The 10,159-nt window shown below is 44.0% G+C and overlaps 1 protein-coding gene across 2 annotated transcripts in view; it reads right to left on the reverse strand.

Moving 5' to 3' along the window:
• The window catches only part of LOC8028489, a 63,304-nt gene extending 59,197 nt beyond the window's left edge, over positions 1-4,107 (reverse strand). The window contains exon 1 of one of the 2 annotated variants that reach the window (XM_040212651.3): positions 3,666-3,965. The gene's annotated coding sequence lies outside the window, so the exon portion shown is untranslated. Of the gene's footprint in view, positions 1-3,665 lie in introns of both variants that reach the window. The other variant, XM_029980874.4, reaches the window with a different exon arrangement.
• Between the last annotated feature and the right edge of the window lie 6,052 nt (positions 4,108-10,159).

Genomic DNA, 10,159 nt, shown 5'->3' on the forward strand with positions numbered 1-10,159 from the left:
GTCGCCATTTTGTTCCAGCGGAATGTGCTTTGTCATTTGTATTGGTTGTCGTTACTGTTAAAAAGAAGTATCAAGGGACTTCAGTCTCCACGGGTACGTAAAGTACACTATAAAAAAGTCTGTGCGTCTACTTTCACGCACAACACTCGGAAAGCCAACCACTGCAACTTACGGAGGCAGCTCAGCGAATGACGATGCCTAAACATATGTTTAGCCCAAAAAACGCACTCTCAGTTGTGACATTAAGCAATGCAAAACGTCACGTTTTGCATTGCTAGGTCTTAGCAGCCTATTGATGTGACCTCGTTTTGAGCATGCGCTCTAAACAGCACCCACAAATATGGCGTCCAATGAATACTCCCTATACTTCGTTGCAGCTTAGGTCCGAGCGCGGCCGATGTTATCAGCCGAAGGGCCAATGAAACAGCGAAAGAGGCACAACGTCATGGCGTGCTTTCTGCAGTTGATAGGACTTGCCGGTATTCGCCGTCTCTCTGCGCGTGCTCCTCCGTCGGCTAGTCCTATCAAGCCCAGAGAGCACGCCATGACGTTGCGCTTTTTGTGCTGTTTGAGTGGCCCTTCGGCTCATAACATCATCCGCGCTCGGACATAAGGTGAAACGAAGTATAGTACTATACTCGGCGACAACTCTATTGTGCTTAATTTCCGAGGCTAACGTATAGACCTTCGCAAAAATCACCTTCTGGGCGCTGCCATCTTTGTCTGTTGGGCTGTGGAACGCCTTCTGAGCATGCGCTCTTGCTCTGCTGCGCGGTAGATCAGACGCTGCGCATGCGTTCACAGCTCAGTGACTCAGCATTTTTCGCCCGGGTAATAAGCGATGGAAAGGTCTATACGTTCGGCAGTGCTCCAGCGCTGTCATAGACTGGTGCGAGCGCGTGCGAATGAGAAGCCTAGACCAACGGTGGCCCAGACGAAGCCACCTGCTTTCGAAGCAGTGCGCGAGGCTGCGGCGCCGTGGAAGTTATATTAGCCCTGACAACGCAGTAGCACGAAATAGGTGACGCCGAGTGTATGCCCTAAAACTGGGATGGGTGGCTAGCAACCCCCACTGTATTGTGCTGAAAAGGGCCAACGTAAAATGTGGTTAGAATGCGTAAGATATCCATCACAGTTCAAATCATGTTGTGCTTTTTTCTCGCGATCCTGACAACGAAAGATGTTTTTGGTGCCTTATGTGGGGGAACAATCCGGGAACCCCCGCGTTAGCTGTGGCGTTGACAATAGCTGAGCTCTGTTTACAGGGGTGATGTTTATGAGTAGTCTCGGCACTTCCTAGGGCCCTGAAATCTGACACAAGGGCAGTGAGACAGACGCATGGCGATTTTTTTTTCTTCCTAGCGAGTCCACAGAACTGAGCTCCACCGGGACAATTAGTTCTACAAAAAGCTGTATGTGTAAGCACACTATTTTTACAGTCAATTGTGCTAAAACGTAAGTAAAACGTACAATCTGCCATGCGTCTGTCTCACTGCCAGTCAAAAGTAGTTAAATGCAAATTAGAATGAGGCAATCCGAATTTATTTTCGCCAATTAGTTTAAGCAGTCGAATTGCTGCCAACTATGTTGCCTCCTCTGTAGGAGAAAGGGAGGTGGGTAGAAGGTCCAATAAATATTTGAAAAGAAAGTAACGAACTGCAGAGTATATTTGGGCATGACAGAACAACGTTGGCTATTGAAGTCACGAGGTTTAAACACCTGCAACGAATCTCAAGTTGACATCTCAGGCCCATTTTATAGCGCTAATTGCGTCTATTTATTCATAATTTGCCCTAGATTAAGTGAAATTTAATTAAGGGCGTCATCCAGTAGAAACTCGATTTCCTAACTCTGCTTCGCCGTTATTTGAGGCCACGCCATTTTTTCTTTTCTTTTTTTTTTTTCATTTTCCCGATGACGTGGTGCCAGCATCGGATCGTCTTCTAATAGACTTGAGACAGCGAGAAGTTAGACATCCTTAAGATATCGACTCTGTCTCCTATTGGCCGAGGCAGTTGGTACGGCGGTTCTCAGCAGAATTTTTAACACAGTCTCTTTTATATTTAGAAAAATAATATCATACATGTTCATGTATTTCCTTACGCGAAGCCATGTGGGCCCTTACCAAAGCGAATCCAACACAGCCGCCTCTAATACCTGCCTCGTCAGATGGGTCTTTCACATTGTTTGGGACTGTACGACGCATTCGAAAGTGTTCCGCGCTCCAAGCGATTCTTGACTGCACTCAGTTCAAACTTAGTGTGAAACGGTGGCGCTGCTGTCGGAACTGCGCATGCGCAAAAGCTTCACTCCTCCCAAATTTCGTTTCTGCGCGGGCGCAGTGCCCACACCTGGTGTGGGCAAAGCAACCTTGTTTGTTAACACTGTGTTGGTGTATGGGCCTTCGCATCGTTTATCCCACGGGCAAAAAATGCCGAGTCACTGAGCTGTGGACGCATGCGCAGCGTCTGATATACCGCGCAGCGTAGAAACAGCGCATGCTCAGAAGGTGTTCCACAGCCCAGCAGACAAAGATGGCAGCGCGCATGGTTGGTTGAACGATGGTAGAACACGACGAGAAACGTGACGAACACCATATTGTTAGGATTTTAACGGTGTTTGGGTTCCCACCAGCTCGTAGCGTCGGCCGCGCTCGGACTTGGTGTGAAACGGAGCATAGTTGGCCGGCTAACTTGGCTTTATCTTATCGATGCCACCGTTTCCTCTTCCAGAGCAAAAAGATTCAGAGAGCAGTTTGTCTTTCGACGAAGTGCCTCGTCTCTTTCAATATCAGCATCCGCCCATTTCTTGGCGCCTAGCTCGGGCATCAAGTGACGCCAGACTCTGCTCAAATGCGTGAATACGCTTTTGCAACACCTACGCAGACGGGCTCATCGTATACGTAAACCTCTACCGCGGCGCGTTTGCGGAGGCGTGCACAAGTACACCTATAGAGCCGGTCTAGTGAACCGTTTTAAACACAAAGCACGGCGGACGCTAAAAAATAAAGAAGCAGAGCAACTAACTGCATGACTTTATTTTGAGGGCTAAACATTATTCTAATGGAGAATTTCGTGCGTGGAACTTCATTAATAAAATATCTACAGACACAGCCGCTGAAGCATGGAAAATAAATTCTAAATGAATTCTCCAGGTAAAAAAAACAAAAAAAACAAACAAAGCAAACACAACACAAAATAAAATTGTGAAAAGCACGTAAGACAATCACTTGCCAAATATATACACAGCAAAAAAATAAAGAACGAACAAAACAAATGAAGCACAAAGACTTATATGAAATGTAAATGAAGCAAATTTCGCGCAAAAATTATGAAAAACAAATTGACGAAAAGTGTATTTAGAAACGTGCATGCGTCGACGTTTCACCGGTAGCAATACATCTTTTGAAGGAATGCTACTCTTTTGAATAAAGTATCTTTAAATGGCATTTTACAACCTCGTCACCTCGCTTGACGTGAGCATCCCACAAACACTCGTTATCTAACCTGGAGGGTTATCAGAGTAGATATCGGCCGACAGATACTTTTTTTTTTTTTTGTAGATATAGGCAAAACATCCACACTAAAGATACAGGAGGACTCTCGACGGGTATAGACGCCCCCGTGTTGCGTCGGGTCCAGGTCTAAGAAAAAAAAAATACTCACCGTGTTCTCTTTTGTATCTTCTTGTTTGCTTCTTCCAGCTCACGATTCCCGCACGGCCGCCGCCATCATTCCTCCATAAAAACAGGATCCATGCCACAGGTGTTCAAGAGCCGGGGGCGGCCGGGGAATCGCCGGAATCGCGAGCGCCGAACACAAAACTTCTCTGCAAAGCCGATACGGTCGGATCACAGACCAACAACAACAGCAACAACATCGCACGTGTTATCGAACGTTGATATCAGCGTAATCCGAAGCGCGGACTGCGTGGACACATTGCGCCTGCGCAAAAGACGGAATGGGCGGGCGGTGGTCCGCGGACCGAACCGACCGAACTACGTCGAACGAAGCCGTAGTTTCGCAGCCGAAGGTCGCCTGCTGCCAGCAGGGCATGGCGGACGCCGGATCAACTAAAACTTCTCTCCTCTTCTTTTCTCTCTTTTTCTCTCCCGGCTACCCCCTCCCCCAACTTCCGCCGTTTGAGGTGGCTTCTGCTTGTTGCTGTTTTCGTTTGTTTCAGCCTGTCCAGCTGTTTGTTGTTCAGAGAGATCGTCTGGTAGTGACGCCATCTTGTTTTATGTATGCAGTACGCCCGCTCGCAAACCCCCGCTCGCTATTTTCTTTTTTAAGCGTGGCGTTTGGTTTGGAGGTCGCTCGTCCGGCATTGTGGTGGTTTGTATCTCGGGAAGACGCCTATTTATAGCGAGCACTCGGGGGAACTGGTTTGTGTCGCTCTGTCATTCATTTTCTCCTAATCTCAGTTTGGGGCTCGTGATGGTTGTGTATTCGGCTTCATTTCACGATGTACTAGACTAGATTTCTCTCTCTCTCTCTCTCTCTCTCTCTATATATATATATATATATATTTTTTTTTTTTTTTTTTTTTTGGGGGGGGGGGGGGGTACAAGGGACGCATGCGTCTCATTACTTTAAAATGTTCTAGTGATCTCGGGTGGTAAATGTCACCACCCAAGATCAAACTTTTTTTTTTTTTTTTTTGTAGTTAGATCATAACCCCCGTAATTTAGAAAAGGGAGGAGGCTACATTCCCTGTGAGCCAATCAGCGTGTCAGAGGAAAGCACGTGACTATAGATGATGTTGGCTACACAGGGCTGATATACGAAGCGTGCAAACCTTGCATTCACTGCATCACGTCAACTGTGTCTTCTGTGCTGTAAAGGGGAAACAAAGCAATATCTCAACTACGTCAAAGCGCCCCTCAAATATTTATTAATGTCCATTCTCATTAACGTTTAAATATTTTTTTTTTTATTTGGGAGGGGGGGGGGGGGGGCTTGCATTGAGGTATGACTGCAAATTACGACAGCCACCAGTTGATGCAGCACACTAATACAATTTACATTCTTAAGGGTGTGAAAAGGGTGTTCCAGAGATTCAACACCCATATGACTACACCCTTTCAGCACCCTAATGTTGGGTAATGGACCCTTTGTAATCATTAAAGGAGGTGCTGTCGCATGGAACGCCCTCCGCTTTTTTATGGTATAAAGAATGTAGAAAAGGTTGCTGCTGCAGTGGCCTCTTTAAATTACGATTTCTCTGACCGCTTTAGGTAAACAAATATGGCCTGTATATGAATACCATATATTATACATAACATTGCTAAAGTTGAAGCTGTGACGAGTTGGTACGACACGCTGAAAAGATTAAGACAGCGCAAAAAGACGACGGACTGGATAAAGGAGGACACAGACTAAGCGCTGACTCGCAACTAAGTTTTATTAAACGCAATAGTGCAATATTTACACGAACAGTTGAGAAAAAAAAATCAGCCTAAAAAACACAGTTCAAAAAGCACAAAAAACGAAGTATCGCTTCTAAAAAGACATACAGAGGGCAGGCGCTAAAACCAAGCTAATCAATAGGCCAGAAAGTTAATCTCGTTTTTTGATAAGGGAACAGGACTGCTGACACACATGGCGCCTAATCTTTCTATTGCTAAAACCTCCAGAATTTCGCGTGTCAGCTGGTCCCGGTGTCGTTTAAAAACCTCACACAGTTGAAACTGAGGTTGGCATCTCGCATCTGCAGCCACGGCAACGTATGCCAAGGTGACCAAAAATCGTGGAAGAGACGTTGTCGGCATGTTCCCTTAGCCTGTCATTGAGACAGCGACCTCCCTAGCAGCACAGGTGTCCTGGACACATCCACAGGACATCCCTGGAACGTCGGGACATCCGGAGGATATCCGGAGGACCATGTGTGCTACTTAATAGTAATAATAATAATAATAATAATAATAATAATACTAATAATAATAATCATTTCCTTTTTTCATTACAAACGAAAAAAAAAGGTGGAAAAGAGGCCAAAAAGCTGCTACTGCACACTCTCAAGAAAAAAAGGGTGTAAAAGGGTTATTGTTACACCCTTTGTCCCATATAATACACCCCAAGACTTCAATTCGACGTACAGCGCCCTATTGTCGAACAGACGGCCCCACATTTTACAAGGGGCTAGATAGCCGTGTAGTACAACTTATTAAAATAGCTAAGGTACGTTTTACTGAGTACAACTCGGTGTTTTCTTTCTGTGGTCATTGAAACGTACTTTAGCTATTTAAAAAGCTATATCGCACCGTTATCAAGCCGCTCGTAAAATTTAGGGCCGTCTCTTTGACTATAGGGCTCAGTACGTCGAAATGATGTTTTGGGGTGTATTATATGGAACGAAGGGTGTAACGATCCACCCTTCTGCACCCTTTTTTCTTGAGAGTGCAGCTTGACGGGGCCCTGTTCCCATACACAGCTTGGCGGAAAAAACAGCGTAAAATAAAAATACACTAGACCCAAAAAATCAAATATACACTAGCACACCACTCCAATCATCATACTTAGAAAGATAACTAAAAGACATATGCCACTCATATAGAAACAATTGCAGAACACATATATGTGACACTACACGGTATCATATAGAAAATAGGATTGTAGTATTATGTCCGCTAACATTCGATTTGACTTTCCAAATATACACACAGCATTTGCTTCAAGTTCATTTAATAAAGATGGCAACACATGCTTTAATAATGTAAAACCATAATTAGTACGGGGTGTTGAAACATTCCAGGTCTCGCCATGGCGGGTAACGTATTTAGGATCTAACTTAGTTAAACATGACAATGCGGAAATGAAAAAAAAAAGTATTGTTGTGTTTTAAGGCTACATTGTAAGTCACCAACAACCAAAATCTGTGCGGCTGTTCAATAGGAATTACACGATGCTTGAAGAAGAGTTCCTTAGGAGGATGCAAAAAAGAAACATTTGAAACAATTCGAATTGATTGGGTTAGTAATAGTTCTGTTAAGTTATGTTTTGTTGTTTGGCCCCAAACTAAATGACAGTATGCATAGTGAGTATAAACCAAAGAGTAATATAAAAGCAATTTTACACTTGTTGCGAACTGCCTGGCCAACATAACGCCTGCCGCAAGACAGAGGGAGGGAAAACACAACTTCCTCAGCGCAGGTGACGTAACGATTGCGATGCTTCGCAGTGCAGGCCCTCGCCTCCCTATCAGAGGGATTAAGGGCTCTACACAATCTTGAAAGCTTCTCGGGGGGGGGGGGGGGGGGGGGGGGGGGGGGGGAGGGGAGGGGAGGGGAGGGGAGGGGAGGGGAACAACACGTCCATGTCACATCTGCGTGCAATACATTTGAAGTTATGGGCCACGCCGTGGATATACGGAATGACGGCGAACTTTCTTCTTTCCCTTCCTTTTACACTGCTGGAAGGGACATCGCTCGTCACAGGCCAAGTTTTTGTTTGTTTGAGCAGTGACTCAGCGACAGCTGTCAACACTTGTGAGGGGAACCCAGCGACAGTGAGGCGTTCAGTTTGCTTTTCGAAGCCAGGTTGAACTTTGTGGAAACAAGACCTTCGCAAAGCATCTGTGTAGCAGGTCTTCGCGATTGTCCGTTTTACAATTTTCGAATGCGCAGACTCAAAGGGCAGAAGAGGCTTACCGGCCCGAGGTTCATAAGCCCAGCATACATGGTCCGGGCACATTGTTAAAGTTAAATCCAAAAATCTGATACATCCGGCTTCAGGTACTTCATGAGTTAAAAGAAGTGGCGAAAGACAGTTAGAAAAGATGCCTAAAATAGGAATCATCGATGAACGAAGGGATTGGGTGTCAGTTTCCAACAGGATTAAAAAATCGTCTACATAGCGAAAAAACCCTTGCAACATTGCTACCCTCAAGGTGCTCTAGAATGATCCGATTGATGCTTGCTAAGAACAAGTCGCTAAGAACAGGTGCGATGCAAGATCCAATGCACACTCCTTGACGTTGAAAGTAGACGCTACCCTCCCAAGTTTCAAAGGTCGACCTCAGGTACTTGTCAAGCAGCTTTAAAAAACCATCGACTGATATTCCAACCGTATTTTGATAAGCAACAGCACCAAACCTGTCAATACAGTCACGAATGCAGACGAGAAGTTCATTGAGAGGCAAAGAGTACTAAAGATCCTTAATGTCAAACGAGCATGCCGTATAACCAGTTTGTTCGTTTTCCTTGAGAAACAAAATAACTTTGTCTGAGCTATTCACAAGGAAAGGATCGTCAGTCTTTAGCAGATTTAATCCTTTTTGTAGCAAAAATGCGACAGGTTTTAGCACGTGACTTCTGTATGTCTTTTTAGGAGCAATACTCTCGTTCTGTGTGCTTTTTGTTTTGTGTTTTCTAGGCTTATTTTCTTCTTTTTTTTTTTGTTCTCAACTGTGCGTGTATATATTGCACTGTTGAGTCCAATAAAATGTAGTGGCAAATCAGCGCTCCGTCTTTGTCCTCCTTCATCCAGTCCGTCGTCTGTTTGCGCTGTTTTAATCTCTTAAACATAAAATTTGCTTAAAGGGGTCGTGCAACGATTTTCGATATTCATATCCATGCAAGGAAGGCCCTACCCTCAGAGCATATGACGCTCTTATCAGTGTAAGGATCGATCTCGCAATGCAGGTCACCCCATAGTAATTTGAAACATTCATTACGCGAAGGGACAATACGATATTAAATCCGCTTGGATAGGCGTAAATAAAATAAGCATGAAACAGCTTCTTTTTTTTTTTTACGTGAGTACGTCATTTTTTATGTTTTCATAACCAATATCGAGTTCTATATGGAACGTGTTTTATCGCAATCTGATAACGACTAAAAAACGACCATATTTACTCATTACTTAACCGATCAGGTTTATTATTAATGAATACTCTTTGTTTTAATGTGTACTGACTTCAATTCAAGGTCTAAACAACGGGTTAATTACCCGATTTTTGTCTTCTGCAAACAATAGCGGACGTCTGCAACGCATAGGGTTTGGGAAGTGTCCGGCTCCTGGAAGAGCGAGAAGGTTAAATTGGTAGAAATATAGTTTGGTGTTATTACTCTGTAATTGTGCAAATATTTATCTGATAAGCAGGCGTTTTCCTCGCTTTTAAGCAGTCTTCTTTGGGGGCGTATCTTCTCGCTGCCTGAACCAGTTTGTATTTGCTAAATCCAAGAAACACGAAGTGTGATCATAATTTGCATTTCCTTTATTCAATAATAATAAATAGACGCAACTGCCGGAGTTTGTGCTTCTTCACAACATCAGGGCTTGCTTAAACATTCAGTTATAAGAAAAAGTCCAACACCCCGAACTTTTAACGATCATATCGGCATGCGGGTTCTTCGCCGAGAACATTTTTTTTAAGATCTGTTACAGGGAGAAGTCGACTTCCAGAGCAAATTGGAACGTGCCGGGAAACTAGTGTCAGCAGAGCAATGTTTTGAAAATTAAACACGCGGAAACTTCTCCCGAACAGTAAAAAGAAATGGTGAATTGCCATGTATTTTAAGAATAATTTACCCTACGAAGTTCTCGAAGAACACAAATTAATAAACAATAATGTTGAATGCCTGGTTGCCAAACTGGAGTCTGTGAATATTGCAACTGTCTATATGGCCGCCCTCTGGGAGTGTTCCTGAATTCTTGGAGACTTTTTTATAACTTGTTAGAAGTTCTGGGCACATGTTCATTGCCATTTCTCATACTTGGAAAACATCAATACAATCTCCATGCGATGGACATGCAAAAGAAATTAGGGACATCAATTGATATTTCCATCACAAATTTAATCACAGATAACGCTATATCGGGCGCTTCGACGGAAGACGTGGGTGACCATCTTCCCATTTTTTGTCTATGCCCAATCTAATCCCAGAGAAACGCAAATCAAACAAGAACGCTTCTTTTACAAGAATGTAAACGACGAAACCCTTCATACTTTTACTCACCTTCTTAAGGGAACTAGCTGGGAAGAGGTGTATGCACAAGAATGCGCGGATTCTGCGTTTAGTTCCTTTATCTGTAAGTGTAAAGTGTAAGGAGGAATCTCAGAAAATCTTGGGTCACCGCGTACTTAGTAAACCAAATAAAGAAAAATAATAACATGTATCATGCTGTCCGCGTTCGCGCGAGCCCAATTTCCTTAGTGA

Source organism: Ixodes scapularis, unplaced genomic scaffold (assembly GCF_016920785.2).
Source record: "Ixodes scapularis isolate PalLabHiFi unplaced genomic scaffold, ASM1692078v2 PGA_scaffold13__105_contigs__length_92229423, whole genome shotgun sequence".
Taxonomy (NCBI): domain Eukaryota; kingdom Metazoa; phylum Arthropoda; class Arachnida; order Ixodida; family Ixodidae; genus Ixodes; species Ixodes scapularis.